General features: G+C 42.9%; 1 protein-coding gene across 1 annotated transcript in view; it reads left to right on the plus strand.

Annotated features, from left to right (window-relative positions):
• The window catches only part of LOC146074345 (dynein axonemal heavy chain 3-like), a 1013923-nt gene that overhangs the window by 317582 nt on the left and 672836 nt on the right, over positions 1 to 23505 (plus strand).

Below are 23505 nucleotides of genomic sequence, written 5' to 3' on the forward strand. Positions count from 1 at the left end.
TGAATATATTGAAGGTAATTATTCATGCTTTTAGAAGAGATAAGGACATAGGGGGGTAGGGGGAAAGACACAAGGACTGAGGTGGGTGGGATAGAGAAATAAGGACTGATAGTTGGGAGGGGGAAAGACACAAGGACTGAGGTGGGTGGGATAGATAAATAAGGACTGATAGTTGGGAGGGGGAGAGAGATAATGACTGATATTGGCATGCTGCCAACAAGTTCTTCTGTGACACCACAAACTCAATCCTGGGATCCCGAATGTTGGGATTTAAAAAATGACCCGGGATTGGCTTTTCTAATACTGTATGCTATATCATAAAATGTGTTAAATAGAATATTCCTGGCAGTCTTTCCAGTATGCATATCCTAATCATGGGCATAGGGTGGGCAGAGCAGAATGTCAACATGTTGAATATCCCCATAATAAATATATCAACATTGTTGTGTTGACATTGATTACCAGTAAGGTGGCCTATCTCTAGGGCATCCACATCACATATATAAACTTTTATTGCAAAAAGACACATCAAGTGACTTTTAGGAGCAGATCAGCCTTGTAGACTGTACAAGCAAGCTGCACATGTTACACTAGCAAAGCCTAGTTAATTTGGAATGAAGGTGACAGTCCATCCTCAAGTGAGGTGTATGAATCTTAGGAAGGGTATACAGTACACATGGGGAAATGTTTCCTTATTTTGTAAGCAATCTGTCTGGATCACTTCAATATTAAGCACACTTCGCCCCCTGTGTATGACCATAGTGATGTCGATGCACCATCCCATGCATCACCATCGCCTGTACTGATCTTTAGCTCCTTCAGTCAAGGTCTAGATAGATCATCTGCATGTGCATAAAGAACAATGAGTTGGCACAGATGCCCATACACACATCACTACATGGCGTTATAGGCTTGAGGGAACTACAGCACATACATTTCAGGAAAATTAGTTATATTGGTCTTGTCCCTTAAATGTCCAAAGGAAATGTATGGGTTTTTATATCTTAAAATATATTAATATGGCACTCAAGTGGGAGGAAGAGAGGTGTTGAATAATGTATGACTGCTATACTGTGTGTTTAAAAGTGGGTATAACTGTATATGGTATCTGAAGAGATATATTGTTCACATGGTCTCCCATGGGCCAATGTGCTATCTCCTAGTGCTCTCCATAGCACATGTCACTGTGTGGAAAGTATTAATAGCTAGCACTATAGATGGTCTATAGCAGTATTTCCCAAACTCCATCCTTAGGGACCCCGAACAATGAATGATTTCCAGATCTCGTTATTGTTGCACAGATGTATTCATTACTAACTGATACATTTTAAAAGATCCCCAGGGTGTACTTATTATTTCTCTTGTGAACCTGAGACAATCTGTGAAATAAGCACTGTTATGGATCTCTAAAGCCCATGTTAGAAAAACATTTGTATACTGTATAGTAGACTGAAGTGGAAAATAGTGTTCATTTTAGCACCCGCTATGTTTGAAAACCCATGCAGTTCCTCTTCCCTGCCTTGGGTGTCGCTGTCTGCTGTGGTGTTTCTAGCACAGGTATGGTTTGCATATCAGTGCTGATATACAGACCACACTGTGCTAGAAGTGCTACAGCAGACAGCGACACCCCAGGCAGGGAAGAGGAACTACATGGGTTTTCAAACATAGCAGGGGCTAGAATGAACACTAGTGGAAAAAGTGTGGAAAAAAAGCCTTATCAAATAATAATAATAATTTTATGTAAGTATCATAAGTGGCCAGAATAAGGTTAAAACATCTTACAATAAATATGCATATATATAGTATGACCAGTAGGTGACAGAGCTAAGCCTACTAGGCAAGCATTCTCCCATCTCATTATAAGATGCCTGTCTCTTCTTGCAAACAGCTTCTCTCTTGTCTTTCCGCAGCTTTAGTAACATTTTACTATTGAATAAAGTAATGCAATTGTGGTCATGATTCAACCCACAGATTGGAATGTGGGCGATAGAACTGCAAACCACCTCTCCTTTTGCCTATGAGCATAGGGCTTTATAAATCCTTAACTTAACCAGCGTTTCTCATATTGTGCTCAAGGATCCCTAAAAGTTCATGTTTTCCAGGTCACCCAGCAAGTGAACTGTGTATCACCATCTGTGATACATTGTAACAGTTGACTTGGAAAACATGAAGGGATCCTTGAGGATCGAGTTTGGGAATCATGACTTTACACCATCACTATAGCTAGGATGAATGCAATTCATGTTTATGGTGTATGCTGAGGAATTTCCATTCTTCTTGATTCACCAAAGAGCTATGCCACACACACTATTAAGGAGTACATTTACTAACATTCAATTTTGGATTTGATTGTATGTCAATTTAAATTGATTCAAATTAAACTTTATTTTCATTAATCGAATCCCACATTTACTAATATTTAGTTTTTCATTTAATTAATTTAAGTAAAAAAAAATTATTTGATGTTTTATTTTTGACTAGTGATTTTGTTTTTAGTTTGGGATATCTATTTAAAATTCTATATAATAAAAGGCGAATGTTGGTTCTCACCTCTAAGGGGGAAATTCAAGGGTTTTACAAACTGGCAGCCTAGATGGTCACCAATAGTGCAATCCATGTTTTGCTCCATTCTGGCGCGAAAAGCCACCGGTACTGACATTATTATTACTCTGTTCCATCATTTTGACAGGCTAGTAGCTAGTCATCTATAAAATGAAATGAAAAACTGAATACAGAATATAAAAAATCTTACTCATTTATTCCAATTGGTCCAAATATATCACATGCAAGAAGCTGATTTGTGTACATATACAATTCTGGGGCACATGTGTATGCATGGGACCTGTTCTGTGCATGTGCAGATTGTGTACTGCATCAGTGCACACAGTGCCTCCTAAAGCTGGGTACAAGCCTAAATATGTTTTTCTGTCAAATCTGGTGGGAACTGGAGGGTCATATCATTACATTATCTTTAAATATCTGGTCTGATTTAATGACAGATGCCATGAGCAGATTCGGATGGAAAACCAGGCCATGGAATTTTTGGAAGCAGTGCCCTCGTGAATGCAGGATCAGTTGAGGGGGTGGGGTCTGTTGAAGGTGTGGTATCCATCTTATTTTGGCCTGATTCCTGAGTTAGAGCAGTCTTTTTTATGCCAATTCCACATCAATGCCCTTATATTGTGTCATGGGAGGATTGGGAATTTAAAGTGGCCCTGGAAAACTTTCCAAAATATTGCCTCCCACACTGCCAGCCTAACATCTTCTACCCATAAAACACCCACACCAGCATTCTACCCTTTACCCCTAACACCCCTACATCACCAGCCTGTCTACCCTCTCCAGACCATAAACACATCAGCCATTTGGGAATCTTCCCTGTGGCTTTTGCTACCATTATGCCCCTGACAGATGCTGTGAAATTTGCAGCTGTTGTTGTGCACCTCAAGGGTGTGTGAACTTATTTTAAAATAAACCTAGCACCCCTGAAAAGTACAGATATGCCAAACAGAGCAATTGCAAATGCATAGGGACTGTGCACACATTTTCAGCACTAACCCAAACACATAAATTATCAGAAGCTTGGTTAAATAAATGGCCATGCAGCACAGCATCCTTAACAGAGATGCCAGAGGGCTGCTGTTTGAATACAGATTTGATAAAAACAACAGCATGTTGCTTGGTGTGCCTTTGTTTCTGCCATCATTCCCACATTAATGGCGGGGGGCGCCCAAAACGTAGCTACGCCACTGCATAGGCGTGTACAGCACATTTTATTAGGAGGTGCACCGCCAAGGAGTTGTGCCTGGCATCACCTATTGGGCATGTCTAACACCACCCACTGGGTGTGTCTAACACCACCAATCAGTCGTGTCTACCATCATCTATCGACACTCGCTACAATATAAAACACCTCTCAGCCACACCATAATCTCCAGCCTACTTAAGTTATAATCTTCTAATTACTCTGTGTAACATGCAAAAAAAGTCAGAAACATAATATGGATGATGCAGGTATGTAGTGATATGACAGTTGTCTAGTACAATTATCAATGCAATGCATTATTCTTTTAATGGAATACAGTTCTAAAAGGCAAAAGTTATTGCTGGTATTGCTAGCGGCAGGGAGGTGATCATAAGGGTGTGCACAGCATTAGGGGGTGCCTGTGCACCCTTAACACTCAATGTGCGCATGCCTATGATCATAATGAAGGTTTAGGGATAGAATGTGTATAATATTTTAGGGATTTGAATGTCATAAATAAGTTGATTCTATGTTTGTCTATATGACAGTACTGATGCTTATACCATCAAGGGCGTAACTACCATAGGTGCAAGGGGTGCAGCTGCTATGGGGCCCGGAGCTGAAGGGGGCCCATCTTTGCTGTCTAACTAATATGTTTTACATGCATTTATCACCATCAGTTGCTAAATAGGGGGCCCTTACAAACTTTTGCTATGGGGCCTACAAATATCTAGGTACGCCTCTGTATACCATATTCAATTCTGAGTAGGATCTGAGTAGGATTTGGTTTTATATTTGATTTTACATTCCATTTTACCATTAGTATATCTCCAAATGCAATTTGAAGGCAAATCAAATGCCCCAAACTAAAAATAGAATATTCGAAAAAATACTCCTAAAGTTAAAATTTGCCTAAAAACTATGCAAATCCTAATATAGGCTGATGTATTAAACTTTAATGTATGCATACAGTACTTGCAGGGGCTTCAATTTGTTACCATACCTGGATCTCTGACTAACCCCCTTGGTTTGTACTTATTTTCTGCGGCACTAGTACCTGCGTGGTTTACCTTCAGCAAAGACAACAACACTTACTACTACATACAGTAGAGAGGCAATAAATATTATAATGCTGAGGCTATTGGTACTTTCCTCCTTTAGGGGCATAGATACTGAGCCCTGGAAATTGATAATGTGGAAAGAGATAAACTTCCAGCCAATCAGCTCCTATCTGTCATGTTGAAAAAATACAGGGGCTTATTGGTTGGTTCTTTGGGCCTAATTCAGAACTGATCGCAGGGCACATTTTGTTAGCAAATGGACAAAAGCATACTGCACTGCAGGTGGGGCAGATGCAATATGTGCAAAGACAGTTAGATTTAGTACCTACAGTATATAGTACCTATAGCCTCCACATTTTAATATTTATTATCTCTCTCTCTCTCTTAACATTAACGCTCGCCAAGGCTTAGTACAATTGTACCTTAGAGTTTTTCTCCTGTGTTTTATTGTACAGTACAATACCCCAGAGCAGCCATGGTTTTGTGAAGAATAAAAAAAAAAAGGGTGACAACTAATTAATACGCTTCAAGGTTACAAAACTGGAAAGCTTTTACATAGGAAGCCTCTGGGATAATATTTACTTGTGAGTGATTTAATTACAAACCACTAACTTTAAACTCAGAGTTTGCCTATACTTTCTTGAGAGGGAGAAGGTCAGAAACAATGATTGATGCAGAGATTTAAATTAAGGATACATTAAACTGAATATTACTGTATAGCAGCAGCATGGAAAGGACCGGCCACATATTCATAAACAATTTCCTAGCATAAAAAAGGGCAAGATTAATCTATCCACACAGGTGCAGTGATATATATTTTTAGATATCTAAATGTAGAAGTTTTCTAAGAAAAACATATCTTACGCTATGTAATTATATCTTAATTGGAACAGACAATGTACTTTTGCTGCAATAATTAGGTTGGAGGATTGGGTAAGCATGAAGCCTGGGTTTATTTTCAAAGGTTATTAAATGTTATGGATAAGTAAGACTCTCCGTGAATAAATACATGCATTAGAATAACTGCTGGAAATTGCACTTTCAGCATTTAGATGTCGTCTTCAAAACCCAAATTAATTACACATTTGGCCGAATGTAGATGATACACAGAAAATAACACACTTGTTACTATGAATACTAGAACAAAATGGTCCCTGCAATTCTGTTTCCCTCTGCAATGACAGGGTTATTTCTGTATATGGTAAAGTGATTAGAAGCTTTATAATCCAGAATCTTAGTGTGATAAAACCACAGAGGCCGAGTCATATAACTTGGTCGATGATTAAGACTTTAGTTTGCTCATGGATAAGTGTGTAGACATCAGTCAGGGCTTTGCCCTACTTTCACAAACACATGATCACTTTTCAGAAATGTACCCGCACAGAGCCGGCTCTGGCCTAAATGACGCCCTAGGCAAGATTTTGGCTGGTGCCCCCTAGCACCGCCACTAGTTTAGCCTCTGAACCTGCTCCCCTTTCCCTGCACCATCAACCCTCATCATAGCAGTCATCATTTTGGTGCTCCTACCCGCAATATTTTAAATAGAAACAGTGCACACATTCGGTGCACGGCCCAAACAGGGGTGTGTTCTTGCTGGAAAGGGGCATAGCCACACAATCATACCCCCAATTCAAATTATGCCACACAGTAGTGCAACTTTATTCACATTATATCATGCAATGGTGTCCCTTATTCACGTTACATCACACAGTAGTACCACTTTACCTTATATCCATTACTCCTCACATTATTCAAATTATACCCTTAGAAAAAAAAACCTGAGAAAATATTGTATTTTAAGCACCTCCATGCCCACACTGCAACCCAGCACAAAGCAGTGTGTGCTGGGCAGTGGAGAAGAGCTGCAGTTGTTGCTGTCACTTAAGGGGAGGGGGCCTGGGGCCCCCACTGGGCCCTTCCATCAGAAACCTCACTCGCACACAGAATATAGGCATGCTGCATATCATTTTAATCAGCATAAGCTGCTGGTGCCTCTAGGCATACACATATACTAGGAAATAAAATGACCATTTGATTAATTTCAAGTAGGAGTATCACACATGGTAGTCAGGAGAGAAGAAGGAAAGATGAGTGGACTTTTTATTAATGATTGATTTAAATAAAGGAGTCTTACAATGGGGCTAATTCAGCTTGGGACGGAGAGAAGCGAAAATCTCTATTCAGCTATTTTCGTTATTCTGTGTCGCACACACAGCAGCAGGCAAGCCCTCAAACTGCCGCTGCTTCCTGAAAATTTAGTTGAGTGAGCATGGTATGGACAACAAAGGTGTATCCAAACCATGTGATGTCACATGTCCGACAAAACATGGTGGCCCTCCTCTTGCATTCAAAGCTAGGCTGCGCAGGAAGGTGGGCTACTTATTCAATAAAGTGTTTGCAATCACATTTCAGCGACTGCCATGCCATGTGCTGGGCGCCCCCGCACACATGCATGCGCACACATGGTAGAGAAGGCCGTTGTAGTTGCTGTAGTTGCTGATACTGAATTTAGCCCTATACTGCATATTTTACAATTCCATTGTCTGTTTGGCACCAAGAGAATGCCTAATGGAGATATACAGTTACAGTAATCATATGGTCAAAATTTGTTTCCAGATGTTAAGTAGATATAGGAAAAGACAACTTGCCATAAGAACAGTACATGTTATATAATCCAGTATTAACATCAGATTCAATCAAATCTGCCTATACATATATGTGTACATTTGTTTGTAGGTATGAACACTTCAAATTTGCATATTTGAAACTAAACAAATAGATTTACATCCAAATTACCAGGTTTCTTACCTACTTTCCTAGATCCTGTAGGAGATGCACAATTTTTGGGGTTAGTCATAGCCCCCCCCCCCCCAGCCATGGAAGAATGGGCACTGCCCCTGCATCCTGAGAAGTGATAAGAATGGGGGAAATATGTAAATTAACTCCCTGGTCTGGCAGTAAGGAGTGTGGCCTAATGGCACAAGTAGCCTGGCCCTGCCCCAATCACCACCCAACTGCATCTCCACTCCGGACATTCATGTGGGCGTCTGCGCCACTTGTCACTCACCGCTGCCTTCTTGGCTATGCACTTGCAAGCCTGAGTGTCAGAGGGGCCTGTATGAGGGACACCTAGAGGGAGTCCAGTGGCTGCACCATCATTCCCCCCTCTCCCCTTACCAACTTTGTCCAGTGCAGTTCTAGTAGCTTGTGCGGCCATCATGATGGTGACGCTGCACCAGCCCTTTAGTTTCTCTTGCCGCCGAGGAACTTCACGAAGCAGCCCAGTCTCCTGTCTGCACTGGGCACAAGTGTAAGGCAGTGGTAGCAGCTGCCTTGATCGCCCTACAGCCCCACCGTTGAACTGTCCTAGTGTCCTTACAGAAGAGAGACAGGTACTTGTTTAGTTTCACGGCGGTAGCATGGCCGCCCGCTGCTTCCGGGTTCGACGTTCAGAAAATTATCTAAAATAAAGTCCATGCCAATGTGAATTGGTTCATACCCCACTATCCACGTTGGCATGGAGTTGATTTTAGATAGCGTGGCGAGTGTAGCGAGCCACGGAGCCCATAGCGTGGGCGAGCGAAAACGAGCCCGCAAGGGGACACAGATGCTCCTGTGACTGAGACGCTGCCGCCGTGAAACTAAACAAGTACCGAGAGACATCCTGATTCTACAGAAGGTGAGTTACACCTGGGTCCTAGAACCCTTTTCTAACCATTTAGACAATCTTTGTCTGGGTCACATATATGCATGTGTATGTATATTCAGGTAAGTATATTTATGTTTGTAGGTATATATGCATATGTATATACTGCAGTTTGACGGCGGCACTTTGGGACCAAAAACGACAGGACACCACAGCCTGATTGCCAAAGTTTCAATGCTACTGCATTTTCGTCAGGGCATTACACAAATGTAAAACATGTCACTCACCATTTATGTGCTCTGATTCCCTTCACCACGGCGTCTGCAGAGACCGCGCAGCAACGTGTGTGCGGCGGCTCATCATGATGACGTCACCCACGTGCACCCGTCACCAAGGTTACAAAAATGAAGCTAAAAGACAGAACAAACACTTGCTAAATAGTACATGGAGAGCATGAATACATATTAAGTATACAGTGTGTTGCTGGTAGAAACAAATCATGTCATACATACTGCAAAGGAACTACAGGAAGCAATTTAAACCTAATGTCTCATTTAAACCATTTGGACTCCAGGTGTTTAACAAGAATATCCACCTTGACTCTCTTTGAAGCAGAATTTTAGATCTGTTACCACCGTGTAGCAACAGGGGAACATGATCAATGATTTTGTGTTTTAGCGCAGTGGGAGAATGTCCCATCTGTGCATAATGGCGTGCGACAGGTTGTTCACTGTCACCTTTCAATATAGCCGCTCTGATAGCTTGGCAATGCTGGGCCATCCTGATTTTAAACTGGCAGTCGGTCTTGCCAACATGGTATTTGCCACAGGGCCATTTTAAAACATAGATGACGAATTTGGTTGTACAGGTGAGTCTAAAATGAATTTCAAACTGCTTGTTGCTGGTAGGATGTTTAATGGTATCACCTGTCAACATGTACCCACAAGTGGTACACCCAGTACACTTGACACAACCTTTCTTTGGAGCCCCAAAGAATGGCACCATACTGCCCTTATCGAACCCAGTGACATCACTGTGGACCAGATGATCACGTAGGTTACGTCCACGGGAATAGCTGGTAACTATTTTTTTCTTAAATAGACCAGGCAGGTCAACATCTTCTAAAACAATGGGCCAATACTGTGTGACTGCTTTTTTGGCTACAATACTGTTGGTATTAAAGCGATTGGGCCAAAACAGGCGATTCTGTGACCTGGACTTACGTTTTAACATTTTGGATCGGGAGATTGCTAGGACTTGTTTAGTAAGCATTAATTGGTCAAAATCATAACCCCTTTCTAAAAACTTAGAAATCATGAGGTCCATCTGGACTTCCACATCCGCTGGGTCACTGCAGATTCTGCGCACCCGCAATAATTGTGAGTAAGGTAACCCTTTGACTACTGCAGCAGGGTGAAAACTAGTAGGGCTGAGCAGCATATTGCGGTCCGTAGGCTTAACAAAGAGAGAGGTGTGTAACACACCTTCGGTTAGATTGATGCGAACATCGAGAAAATCAATGGTGGAAAAAGAAGAGGTACACGTTAGTTTAATGGGACTGTCACTCTCGTTTTGTCGGGTAATAACCTGTGTCAACGTGTCAGGTGTGCCGCTTCACAATATATATATATATATATATATATATATATATATATATATATATATATATGTTTGTGTGTACAGTAGGTATATGTGTGTGAGTATATATGCATATGTATGTATATATGTGTGTAGGTATATATATGTATGACCGGTTGTGATGTTAGTGTATTAGAATGCTTAATATTTGTAGACATTCCCTTACTAATAGTATGTATAAGCCTGAATCTTTGGTGATGGTCCCTAGGACCAAGGGAATGCTGGGAAGTGGGAGGTCCTGAGGCAGTGTGTCTGGAGTTGGATGGAATTAAACAGCACAGCAGTGAACTCACATGTCTCTGTGTCCTTATGACTGGATTTACAAACATATGAACAAAACACTGGTGATTCCGACACTGGTGTAATGACTGTTGGAATCCCAATGTGCAGGCCGTCATATCGCACCCAATTAGGCAATATCATTTTTTACATTTTTTATTTTTGTAATATCTGCTGAATAAGAATAAATACAGTACATATTTTAGAGAGGATTACATATAAAAACATTTAAAAATATATATATCCAAAGGACCTATTAAATATAAGGTTGCAAATAAAGGAGACCACATAACATACAACAAAGCTCATGAGTAAAGGATATGAAATATTCTTTTTTTCTTTTTGTTTATTTTTTGCAACATGTTTGTCATGGTTATAGGGAATAGATCTTTTCTAACATCCATTTCACATTGTGAGCGTCCCTGGACAACCATTTCATATTCCCATACCTAATATGAAGTGTCAGCTGGTAAAGCCACCTGTGGTCCGTGGAGATGCAGAGCACTAGAGGCAGCTGTGTACGATATCACATTAACAATACCTGCAGTAGCCAAGCTGCTCTCTCTTTTTCTATTTTGCGGAAGCATCTGTTCAGAAATGTTTATTATGTATAAATTATTACTTATAGCAGGTCCCTATTTCTTCCATACCAGTACATTCAGTGGGGGGAAGAGAAATGCAATTGCTGTGAGTAAAAATTGTAATTGTTTTCTAATTACCTTTATCAGACGGGATTGCCATTTCCAGATAAAAAATACATTATTTTCTTTGAAGATATATAAAAATAAATATATCAGCATTGCTATCTAATACAAATTGCTATAGTACCATTGATCAGGCTACATCTCTGCTGCTCTGTTTTTTTTTCATAGATAACTATAAACATTACCATAACCTCCTAACTGTCCCGATTTTCACAGGACCATCCCGTTTTTTGGGGGGATGGTCCCACATCCTGCCCGGCAGTGTCCCATGATGTGATTTATGATATATTCTACCGATTAGTCGATTCTAAAATAAGAGGGTGATTTAATAAATAAGTTTAAAAGATTTTTTTATAGCCTTTTTTTCAAGTAAATACTTGTATAATCAATAGTATGGCTTTGGTCAAGATTATTCTGGATCACTCCTTCTGGCAAATTCCTTCTTAGATGGACAAAACCATATTCACTGCAGGGGGGCAGATGTAAAATGTGCAGAGAGAATTAGATTTGGGTGAGTTATTTTGTTTCTGTGCAGGGTAAATACTGACTGTTTTATTTTTACACTGCAATATAAATCTCACCTTGAAGTAAAACCCCACCCAAATCTTATTCTCTCTTCACAAATAACCTCTACCCCACCTGCAGTGCACATGGTTTTGTCCATCTTAGAAGGAATTTGCCAGAAGGAGTGAACCAGAATAATCCCCTATATTTCTACATAGTCAACATATTTATCTAAGCACATGTCCAACATTACATCAAGGCATATATCCCAGCAAAGAAGAAATCAGTGTCAAGTTGCTCATGAACAATGTTGTGGACAGTAACCACTGAGATTCTCAGTTTGGCACAAAATTTGTATATATGCCAGATGACATTTTGAATGATATACATGATAGTCATAATGACATTTTCATGATCCAGTGTGTACACACTATGGGGGAAATTTACTAAGATGTATATTCTACTTCACATGTGATGTTGCTATGGGCAACCCATCACATCCTGTCTACTATCTTGTAGAGGGTGCTAAATAAATAAGAAGTAGCAACATCACATGTGAAGTAGAATACACATCTAAGTAAATTTCCCCCAATATCTTTAACAATGCCCACTTCCGTGGGTCACTAGCGATCTCCTCTGTCGTCTGTATATGCAGCTCAATCTGAGGATATCGTCAACTGGCAATATACCTTGTAACATTAATAAGGTGTATGCACTCTATCATTTGTCTGGGAGTTCCAGGGAGTCCAAGAGAAATTGTGAGCGACATTGTATCATTTACTAGTGTCTAGTGTACTAGTCTACTAGTCTAGTGTGTACCCAGCTTAACTTGAATGCATCTGTTCTCCTGAATCAGACCTTTATTGCAGAACAAATTGTCATCTGTGTTAGATGTGCTTGGCCGGATGGATCGATGCTCATCCTGTGAACATCTATCCTACCATTATAAAATTTGGTGTACTAAATCCAAACCTGTTTCTGTGACATGATTTTATCACTGATTTTATCACTGTACACCTTTACAAGTTGCCAATGAATTTAATCTACTAATTTGCCCTTTAGATGCTCTGAGCCTCAATGTTTCCATCAGCCCTGCCTACGTGCATCTGATTTTTGGAGATTGAGGTGCAGATGTATTAAGCCTGGGGAAGAGATAAAGTGGATATAAAGTAGAAGGTGATAACGCACCAGCCAATCAGCTATGTTTGAAAATCGACATTTAGAAGTTGATTGGTTGGTGCATTATCACCTTCCACTTTATCTCTTCACCAGGCTTAATACATCTCCCCTATGACTGTTATGAGATGTTCAGTCTAAAGGCATTAGTCCGACTTGTCCTAAGTATAAGTCGGACCTGATTTACCCTGCAGCTCCCCGGGAGAGGGACACACGATTAGGCACTTGATGTGCTAAGTTTTGCATAAGATAAATTGCATGCAGGGGAGCTGCAAAGTGGAAGGAGCAGGGGGGCAGCAGACATTGAGGTGGAGGGCAGGGGATGCTGTGGGGCGTGGGACACAGAGGTGGCGGATGCTGGTGAGCGGAGAGCCAAGCAGGGGATGCTTTTACTGCTGCAAGGGGGGGGGGGGGGACACAGAGGTGGCGGATGCTGGTGAGCGGAGAGCCAAGCAGGGGATGCTGTCACTGCTGCAAGAGGGGGTGGTGGGACACAGAGGTGGCAGATGCTGGTGAGCAGAGAGCCAAGCAGGGGATGCTGTCACTCCTGCAAGGGGGGGGTGGGACACAGAGGTGGCGGATGCTGGTGAGGGGAGAGCCAAGCAGGGGATGCTGTCACTGCTGCAAGGGGGGGGGACACAGAGGTGGCGGATGCTGGTGAGCGGAGAGCCAAGCAGGGGATGCTGTCACTGCTGCAAGGGGGGGAAGGAAGCCCATACAAATGAATGGGCAGCCAGTGATTGGCTGAGTGCTCTTTCAGCCAGTCAGTAATTGACTGAGAGAGCGCTCAGCCAATCACAGGCTGCCCATTCATTTGTATGGGCTTTTTTTCCCTTGCATCAGTGACAGTTCCCTGTTCCGGCTCCCCCTGCCTGGCTCTCCGTTACCCTCACCAGCATCCGCCACCTCTGTGTGCCCCGTGCCTGCCCTCCTCACAGCATCCTCTTCAAGCCACCTTACAGCGTCCACCTCGCAGCATCCCCTGCCCGGCTGCACATAAGATTTAGCAAATCGCGTCCGACCTCCCGACTCCAATCCGACCGGGTCGGAGAGGGTGTCTAGACATGCGATTTGGCCCAATTTCACTACTGCATCCATCTGAATCGGGTGAAATCAGGACCAAATCGCATAGTGTATGGGGGCCTTTATGGCCTCGAGGGGAAGAAGTGATCTACCTGATTGGGCCTGGTAGGAGTTTAGAAAGAAATAGAGAACATGATACATGTGAGGTATTGTTACCTTACTTATTGAGCCTGGTATTATACAGTTACTAACCAATCCAAAATATGTACCTTAGAAACTACAAACCATGATATGAAGAATTACATTAGGAACATTTAAATAAGTAATTTAGTTGTAAGTTCAAGGTAATATTGATGGTGTATCACTGAAGTCAATGATAGAAAGTGATCATGCAAGGCTGAACTGAAGTGATTATCATGTTAAATAAACATGCAGTAGAAAGTACATTTACATCTAAGGCAGGCATGTCAAAACTCTGGTCCTCCAGCTGTTGTGAAACTGCAATTCCCATGCCACAGTTTTGCTATTAGGGAATGGTAAAACTATTGCAAGGCATACTGGGATGTGTAGTTTCACAACAGCTGGAGGGCCATAGTTTAGACATGCCTCATCTAAGAGAACAATTCTTTATATATCTAATTGTCAAAATAACTGGAGAATAAGAGCAATGGGGGACGGTTAGCAATTTTGTAACATGAAGCACACCAGTAATGAGAATTAATCATATGGGAATTTAATAATTAAATATAATCTGCTTTGAGTTTTAATGAACTACGTGCATACTCTGTTCCCTTGCTACACTTTTTGGCTACAGTCACAGTCTTGTGGGATAGTGTCTTATGACTTTCTTTGTAAGCTGGGAGAATAGTCACCATGTTTCAATGCCCAGGATTGTTGTACTGTATGATAAATAAGTATATTCTACAGCTTCAATTATCTTTTTTAAAAGCCTTTATACAGATAAATTAATTATCGTAATACATTTAAATGAACAATATGATGATATAATGATTATCATGCAAACTGCTTGATTTTTTTTTTAATAAGAGGATGAAGAGATAGACCTTGCACAGGTATCTCAGACCTGGGGGAGTACTCGCTTTTGCAGGGCCGGCGCTACCCACTCAGCAGAGGATGCAAAGCAGGTAGGCGCCGGGTAGGAGAGGCGCCCTCCCTGCTGTACATCCTCTGCTGTACTCTGTGCCTGCCCTCCTGGCTCATTATCAGCTGGTCATCGGCAGGGGCCGAAAGGGGGCGGGGCTACATGGATGGCGGGGGCTTGGCTACACAGACCAGAAGGGGTGGAGCTACAAGGGAGCAAGACTGCCTGAAGACAACAGGAAACAGGACAGGATAAGCTGCCACCATTGTAAAGTATGAGTGTACTAATGTCGGCAACTGATGTGGGCATGTGTGTAGGCAGCACTACTAATGTCAGCAACTGGTGTGGGCACATGTGTAGGCAGCACTACTAATGTCAGCAACTGGTGTGGGCACATGTGTAGGCAGCACTACTAATGTCGGCAACTGGTGTAGGCACATGTGTAGGCAGCGCTACTAATGTCGGTAATTGGTGTGGGCACGTATATAGGCAGTGCTGCTAATGTCGGCAACTAGTGTGGGCATGCATATAGGCAACGCTACTAATGTTGGCAGCTGATGTGGGCACGTGTATAGGCAGCGCTACTGACATCGGCAACTGGTGTGGGCACGTGTATGGGCAGCACTACTAATGTCGGCAACTGGTGTGGGCACGTGTATAGGCAGCGCTACTAATGTCGGCAACTGGTGTGGGCACATCTATATGCATTGCTACTAATGTCGGCAACTGTTGTGGGCACGTGTGTAGGCAGCGGTACTACTGTCGGCAACTGGTGTGAGCACGTGTGTAGGCAGCACTACTAATATCGGCAACTGGTGTGGGCACGTGTATAGACAGCACTACTAATGTCTGCAACTGGTGTGGGCATGTGTAGAGGCAGCACTACTAATGTCGGCAACTGCTGTGGGCACTACTTGTAAGCAGAGCAACTACTTTTCGCAACTGCTGTGGGTGTTATGAAAAAGCAATGCTACAAATGTGGGCATATGCAGGAGTACTCAGGGCATTATGTGTAGCATAATGTGTGTCAATGTCATATGGGCATTATAGTGCATGGCATAATATGTAAGGGGAATTACAGTGTGTGGCATAATGTGTAATGGGCATTATGGTGTTCTGCATATTGTGCCAGGGGCATCATGATGTGTGGCATTACGAATAATGTGCATTACTGTGTGTGGTTACTATAATGTGTTATGGGCTTTGAGGTGAGAAGCATAATGTGTTATGGGGATTATGGTGTTATTGGTACTTTTATGTGACCACGCCAATTCCCCATGAAGCCACGCTTCTACAATTTTGCGCGCGCCTTCGGCGCACACTGTCCCTGTTTTTTCACACATGGCACCAAAATGGCTAGTTACAGCACTGGTGCTGTGTTACGTGAATAAGATTGTGCTACTGTGTGGTGTCATTTGGAGTGGGAGCATTATTGTGTGGCCACACCCCTCCCTTTGTAAAGTTTGGGTGGGCGCAAATTTATAGTTTGCAGGAGGGCGCCGAACCCCCTAGCACCGGCCCTGCGCTTTTGTATGCAGTTTGCAAGTTGCAACGCATCACATACAGTTTCAAACCATGGGGCAGATTTACTAAGCCCGGTGAAGTGATTGATGTGGTGATAAAGTGGAAGGTGATAACGCAGCAGCCAAGTTTATGTAATCACTATTTTGAATGCTTTCTTAAACTGTATAATAAAATATAATAATACTCAGTGACACAAATGTCTTCAAAATCACAAACACACAGTGGACACACAGACATGGGACAAAGACAGACAGATACACAAATGTACACAGGACACACAGACAGAAATAGAGCAGACTGTAAATATCATCCAGTATGCAGAAATCAGCGATATATTACAACTCCAGATTTGTCCACTCATACTGAGGAGAATGAAGTTATGACAGAGCATTAGTCTTTGGTGAAATAACTTCTGTATCTTGGCCGGGTGCACACCTGACCAACATGTTGGCAGACCCGCTGTCATGCCAACCAAGTGGCTGATCAAGGTAAGTGTACACAGTTACTAATCAGACGCTTGGCATGTCAGTTGGGATCCCCAGCTGGGTGGGTATCCACAGCAAGTATGGGCAGTGAGCAGACATATGTGCAGATATATAATCCATCAGCTGCCCTGCACAATCAATGCAAGATGTGTGTGAATTAATTATTCTCAATTGCTAATATATCAGCCTGTTTGTAACCATCTTTAAAGTCTGTCTGTATTGCTGAATGACTCATACAAGTAGTGGCGATTATTCTGATGACCAACACACGCTAATGGTGTGTACACACGTTAGATGTGCCTTAAGATCCTATCCACGATCTGATCAGATAGGATCGTGGATAGGATCTTAAGGCACATCCGATTTGCATCCTATCTTGACTATATAGTGCAGATCTGCACTATATAGACAAGGCAGCCAAGACTTTCTGGCTTCCGATACGTGAACGCGCATCGGGATCGGATCGGGATTGCAAGGGTTAAAACCCTTGCGATCTGCATCCGATGTCGATCCGATGCCGATCCGATGTTGACTATATCGTCAACATCGGGAAGGAAATCGGACCGTGTGTACACAGCATAAGACCTAGATAAATTACTCAGCCAATATGGTTTCAGCATTGTAAACCAATTTGATTATGACATTTGATCATCAAGTGGTCAATTTAGAGTACAAAATAATTGATACTCTATGAAAATATTTTTAAATATCATGAACTACTGATCAATGTGAACTAGGCCAAATATTTCCATTTTGCGTATGTAAGTATTATATTTAATATTCTCTTGTACAATAAGTCATTTAGCATGGCAGTCTACTCTGAAAGGTAAAGACTACTTAGTAACATCAAATTGTTAGAACAAAGAATGAGAACCACAGGTGTTGCTAAAGGAGGGTGTAAGGCTCCCACATAATTGTAAACAAGCAAAAAAAAGGGTGTATGATACAGCACTGGGTTTTCTCTGAAATAAATTTTATTAATTTCTCCAATAAAAATTATTTTATTCAAATAAGAAAACATACAATAAACATTTCATATGAGAATTGTCATGAGATAAAAAAATAAAAAATAAATAATGAATAAAAAGTCTAAATATTAAAAATGGATTTATCCAGCTAGCATTTGGATGTATTGGGGGGACCGATATTTTTTGGGGGGCCGATATTTGTCCAAATCAACACCAGTTAGAAAAATGCAAGTGTCTTTGATAATGGTCGAAATCCCAGTAATTGCCCAGTGTAAAGTGCCTGTCCATCACTTTGATGGATGGTGCAGTTGTTAGGTATCTCAATACCAAGCTTGATTGCTGCAGAGTGAGGCTTCAATGGCGAAAACCAATGTGATGGTTTTTAAACTGGTCCGGAAAGCGGTTTGGTGAATTTCCAATAAGTCTGGAACTGATGAGAGAGGAGGGTATCTCTCCAAATGCAGGTTAGAGCTGGAATGCTGTGGATTGCTCAACGCGTTTAGTTGTGTTCACACACCTTCTTCATACAGCTTCAAGCCTTTCCTAAGAACCCTAATGAGCTGTACAAAAACAAGTTTGTCTATTAAAATGTATATAAATTCCCCCAAATAGCTCTAAGGGTTCTATTCTGACCAGTGTACTTTCTGTGTTTGCATGTACTCCCCGCTTGTGTGAGTTTTCTCTAGGTCAGGCATTCCCAACCACGGTCCTCAAGGCACACCAACAGTGCAGGTTTTGTAGCTATCCAGGCTTGAGCACAGGTGACTTAATTAGTATCTGAGGGATTCTGATTAAACCATCTGTGCTGAAGCCTGGATATCACTAAAACCTGCACTGTTGGTGTGCCTTGAGGACCATGGTTGGGAATGCCTGATCTAGGTGTTCTGGTTTCCTCCTACCATTCAAAGATTTCTAGCAGGCTGATTGCATGCAAACTAAAGTATATATATATATATATATATATATATATATATATATATATATATATATATATATACATATGGTAGAAATTTTAGACTGTAAATTACAATGCAACACAGACTGATGTATGATTAGATATTATTTGTGCAGAACTACGTGATATATTGATGTGAACACATAGATCTAGCCATCTTGTGTATTAAACAGTCATTCTAATCTCAAGTTTTACAATGTGTTGAGATTACCTGAAGGATAAATAAGGGGCAGACTAGGGCCCTTATTCTGGTTGGTGCGGTCAGAGCCGCACACGGGGCTCCGACCGCACAAACCAAGGGCCGCCCACCGGACGGATCGCCACGGCCGTCCGTACACGGACGGCTGGCGATCCGCACAAAAATGGTGGAGGCTACGCCTCCACCATGGTGGGAGCTGCCCCCTGCCTTCGATGGTCGACGACCATCGAAGGCAGGCCCGCACGCCGCGGCAGCTCCCGCAAGCTCAGACCACACGGACAATCGTCCGTGTGGGAGCTTGTAAGGGGGCTGAAAGCTGACATCCGGCGACGTCAGCTTTCCGCCCCCATGTCATGGTAATGAGGGCGTCATGCCCTCATTACCATGCATACGCCCCGCGTTTTCATGGGAACGCCCATGAAACGCGGGGCGTACACATAGGGAAATGAGGGGCTGAAGCCCCTCACGCCCCTATACGCCCCCTTTGCGGCGGACGAAATCCGTCTGCGGCGAAGGGGGCTGCACATGCGCAGAATGACCTCTGCGCATGTGCAGACAAAAAACATCGGCGGTACGGCCGCACGCGGGCCGTACCGCACGATTCTGAATAAGGGCCTAGATGGGCCAAATGGTTCTTATCTGCTGTCAAATTCTATGATTCTATGATCTTATTTGCAAAGTGGTGGTAATAGGGTGCACAAGAAGCTTCTGTTAAGTAAAATTAATTTACATGCAGCATGCCTATTTTATATGTGCAACTACAGATACAATGGGTGAGATTTAATAGGATGAGAGATTCAGAAAGTGAGAGATTTGGTAAGAAATCTCCAGTTTTTTAAATTGGCAATCATTTACACTGCAAAATCAAACTGGTTTTGCAGAGTAAATGATTGCTGCTTTAAAAGGTACTTGTTTCCTAGCACGGCGCCCGTCGGGGTTGATCGCATGCCTTAAGTTAAGGTACTTAAGGCATGCGATCGACACGATGGACCCGATTTTCTGTCAATTACCAGCTTTAATTGCCAGTAAGGACAAAATCGCGTTGATCGCGTCCATCGTGGCCTATTATAATGGGCCGCGATGCGACCGACGCGATCAACACGATTTTCCCATACAGAACAATCTTAAATTATTTTTAAAGTTAAAATCGCGTTGATCGCGTCGGGCGCATGCCATTATAATGGCATCTGATGCGATCGATGCTATCAACCCGATTTTACATAGGGAACAATGGGAAAAGGGCCAATATGGCCAATTTCTCATTGTATATGCCCCCTCATGGGTATTAAGTATGGTTAATGGCCCCCCATTGTTAACGCCACCCCACTATTGACGCCAACCCGAAGCGTGGCGAGCGCAGCGAGCCCACGAGGGGCAGCAGTACGCGTCCTCCGACCTTTTCATACCCCCACTATCCACATCAGCGTGGAGTTGATCTTATATAGTGTGGCGAGCGCAGCGAGGGGACACGTATACCTGTGAAGTAATGCGTGTCCCCTCACGGGGCTCGCTGCGCTCGCCATGCTTCGGGCTCGGTGGCTCGCTGCGCTCGCCACGCTATATGAAATCAACTCCACGCCGACGTGGATAGTGGGTGTATGAAAAGGTCGGAGGACGCATACCGCCACCCCTCGCGGGCTCGCTGCGCTCACCACGCTTCGAGTTGGCGTCAATAGTGGGGTGGCGTTAACAATGGAGGGCCATTTCACCCATATGGGGGGGGGTTACTATCCAAATGTGGGGTTTTGGGGCTTTTTACATTGAAATCAATGTAAAATTGGGGTCTCGGTGAACATTTTACATTGATTCCAATGTAAAAATCGGATCGACCGCGTTGATAGCATCGCGTCGATCGCATCGCGTCGATCGCATCGCATGCGATTTGGTTGGCATGCGATGCGATCGACGCAATTTTTGCGGCCCCGATCAATACAATTAAAATCGGTGGCGCCATGCTAGGAAACAAGTACCTTTTAAAAAAACGGGATATTTCTTACCAAATCTCTCACTTTCTGAGTCTGTATATCTGCATATATTACAGCGTTTTTCAGTAAAATACTATAGCAAAGCATTTTGTATGAAGATACAGCTGTAGTCACACACATAATATACTGTAGACCAGGGGTAGCGAACTCCAGTCCTCAAGAGCTACCAACAGTTAACATTTTCCATGTCTCCTCACAGAATCGTAAGTGAAGTAGTTAGCTCCACCTGTGGATCTTTTAAAATGTGTTAGTCAGTAATGAGTGCACCTGTGTACCTGCGAGGTGAGCTAGAAAATGTGAACTGTTGAATAGGGTGATTCAAAATTCAGTGAAAAAGATTCACCGTTAGGAGTGAAAACAGCCCGATTCGCCGAAAAAATTGGTGAATCGGGAGCATTGAATACTGCCCTCTGTGTATAAGATGAATTCCAATGGAAAAAAGGTGCATGCAAAGACACCTGCCACTAATGATTCACGTGGTGGAAGGTGTCTGTATAACGCGACTTATAGCACATGGAGGATAGATGTATGTGGACACATAGGGTGACATTTAATGGGATGAGATTTTGAGTCACTTTCCAAAATCGCACATCATCGCACTTTTTTAAATCACATTTTTTTGTTGCGAATGCGCATATTTAATGAGCTGCGTATTCTGGGCAAAAAAGTGTGCGATAAAGTGCAATGTGCGAGTTTTAATCATGAAAATGTGCGATTTTATTCATGAAAATGTGTAAATTTGAGGAAATGTGCGATTTTGTGTTAAAAATGTTTAAAACAATGGCGTGAGGTCCCCCCTCCTGAGCATAACCAGCCCCGGGCTCATTGAGCCGGACCTGGTTCCAAAAATACAGGGGGGACAAAAAGCGTAAGGGTCCCCCGTATTTTGAAACCAGCACCTGGCTCCAACAGCCCGCAGTGTCATGCCACAGCCGGGGGACACTTTTTATATAAGATAAAATAGACCTTGGTAAGCCATGGCTTACCATGGCTATCCAGAGAAGGCTAGCTGAAGAAGACTCCATCTGTATATAAAAATGGATGAATGTGTGTATGTTCCAGCATAACTCTGGAATACCTGGAGCAATTTACACCAAACTTGGTACACATATGATTTACAATTTGGAAAAAAAATAATGTAGTGATATGTCAAACCTAGCACCCCCCATGGTGGTCCTGGAAGGCCAAAAATGGGTATGGCTACTACACAAAGTGGGTCAGGGAAGCAAGATATGGCAAAGTTGCAAAACATAGTGGGGGAAGAATTGATTTGGTCCAGATTGGGTTCACAACCACAAACACCCCCAATCCCTCCACCACTGGGGTCCCAAAAAGGGATCCAACCTCTACAAAAATGGGTCAGGAATGCAAGATATGACAGAGTTGCATAACATAAACTGGTAGAAGATATGGGGTTTAAGAACAAACTGTGGTCAGATCCGGGAGCCCACCACAGACAGGTGTATGCCGGTCACATCATGGGCATGATGAGCGGTTAAGCTTAAAATATAAAAAGGATACAGTTCAAGTAATGCTAATTGCACAACCAAACCTGAGCAACGCTGGGTAACTCCGCTAGTATTATATAAAATAATCACATTAAATTCTCCCTATATGTATTTTGTTGGAAAAAAATTATGTACAGATGGAGCCGGCCTCCCTCTTGCTGGCGAATCGTCAGATTGTCTCCGCTGGCGATCCGCCAGCGTTGAGGCGCTCCATCTGACTGAGACGCGCGTGCGTCTCACACGCACGCACGTCTCAGTTTCCGGGCGGCGGGGCGACGGGAGCCCTGTCCGTGTCCGCTTCAGGGAGACGGACAGGGTTAGGGGAGGCGTGGGGGAGAGCGGGGAGGCGGTGGGGGAGAGCGGGGAGGCGGTAGGGACCCCGGGTGACCGCCGACGAGGCCGTGGGGACCCCGGGTGACCGCCGGATCTCGTGCGCGCGCGTCCCCTTTCACAGATCAGATGGCGATTCTTCCGCCATCCCCTGCAAAGACCAGGCCGGCTCCATCTGTAAATAGGTTATACAGTACTTATCCATTTTGCTGGAAATTTCAAAAATTGTATCTGATCCAATCTCCCAGATCCTGCCAACCATCTATCTGCACAATATTGTGAATAGTGTAATTGAAGAGTAGGTGGCAAGGCCACAATATGCTATAAGTAGTACTTGACATTCAGATATCGTGCCAAAGATAATAACCTCCGAATTCGGCAGCCACGAGAAATGCCATAGGGACAACCATTTACAAGGCAAATCGATTTGAATATTTAGGAAGTAACATAGAGAGATATAATTTGATGGCAGATCAGAACCACTTATGCCATTTAGTCTGTCCATGTACATGTATACAATTACACAACAGGGTTAATTTTTTTTGGGGAGCCAATTAATCTATCAGTATATTTTTGAATGCCAGAACCTTTGAAGCATACAAACTCCACACAATTAGGTCCTTGGTGGGAATCAAACCAATGACTGTGAGACAGTAATGCTAACCATTACACC

This window comes from Crinia signifera, chromosome 4 (assembly GCF_055691185.1).
Source record: "Crinia signifera chromosome 4, ASM5569118v1, whole genome shotgun sequence".
NCBI lineage: Eukaryota > Metazoa > Chordata > Amphibia > Anura > Myobatrachidae > Crinia > Crinia signifera.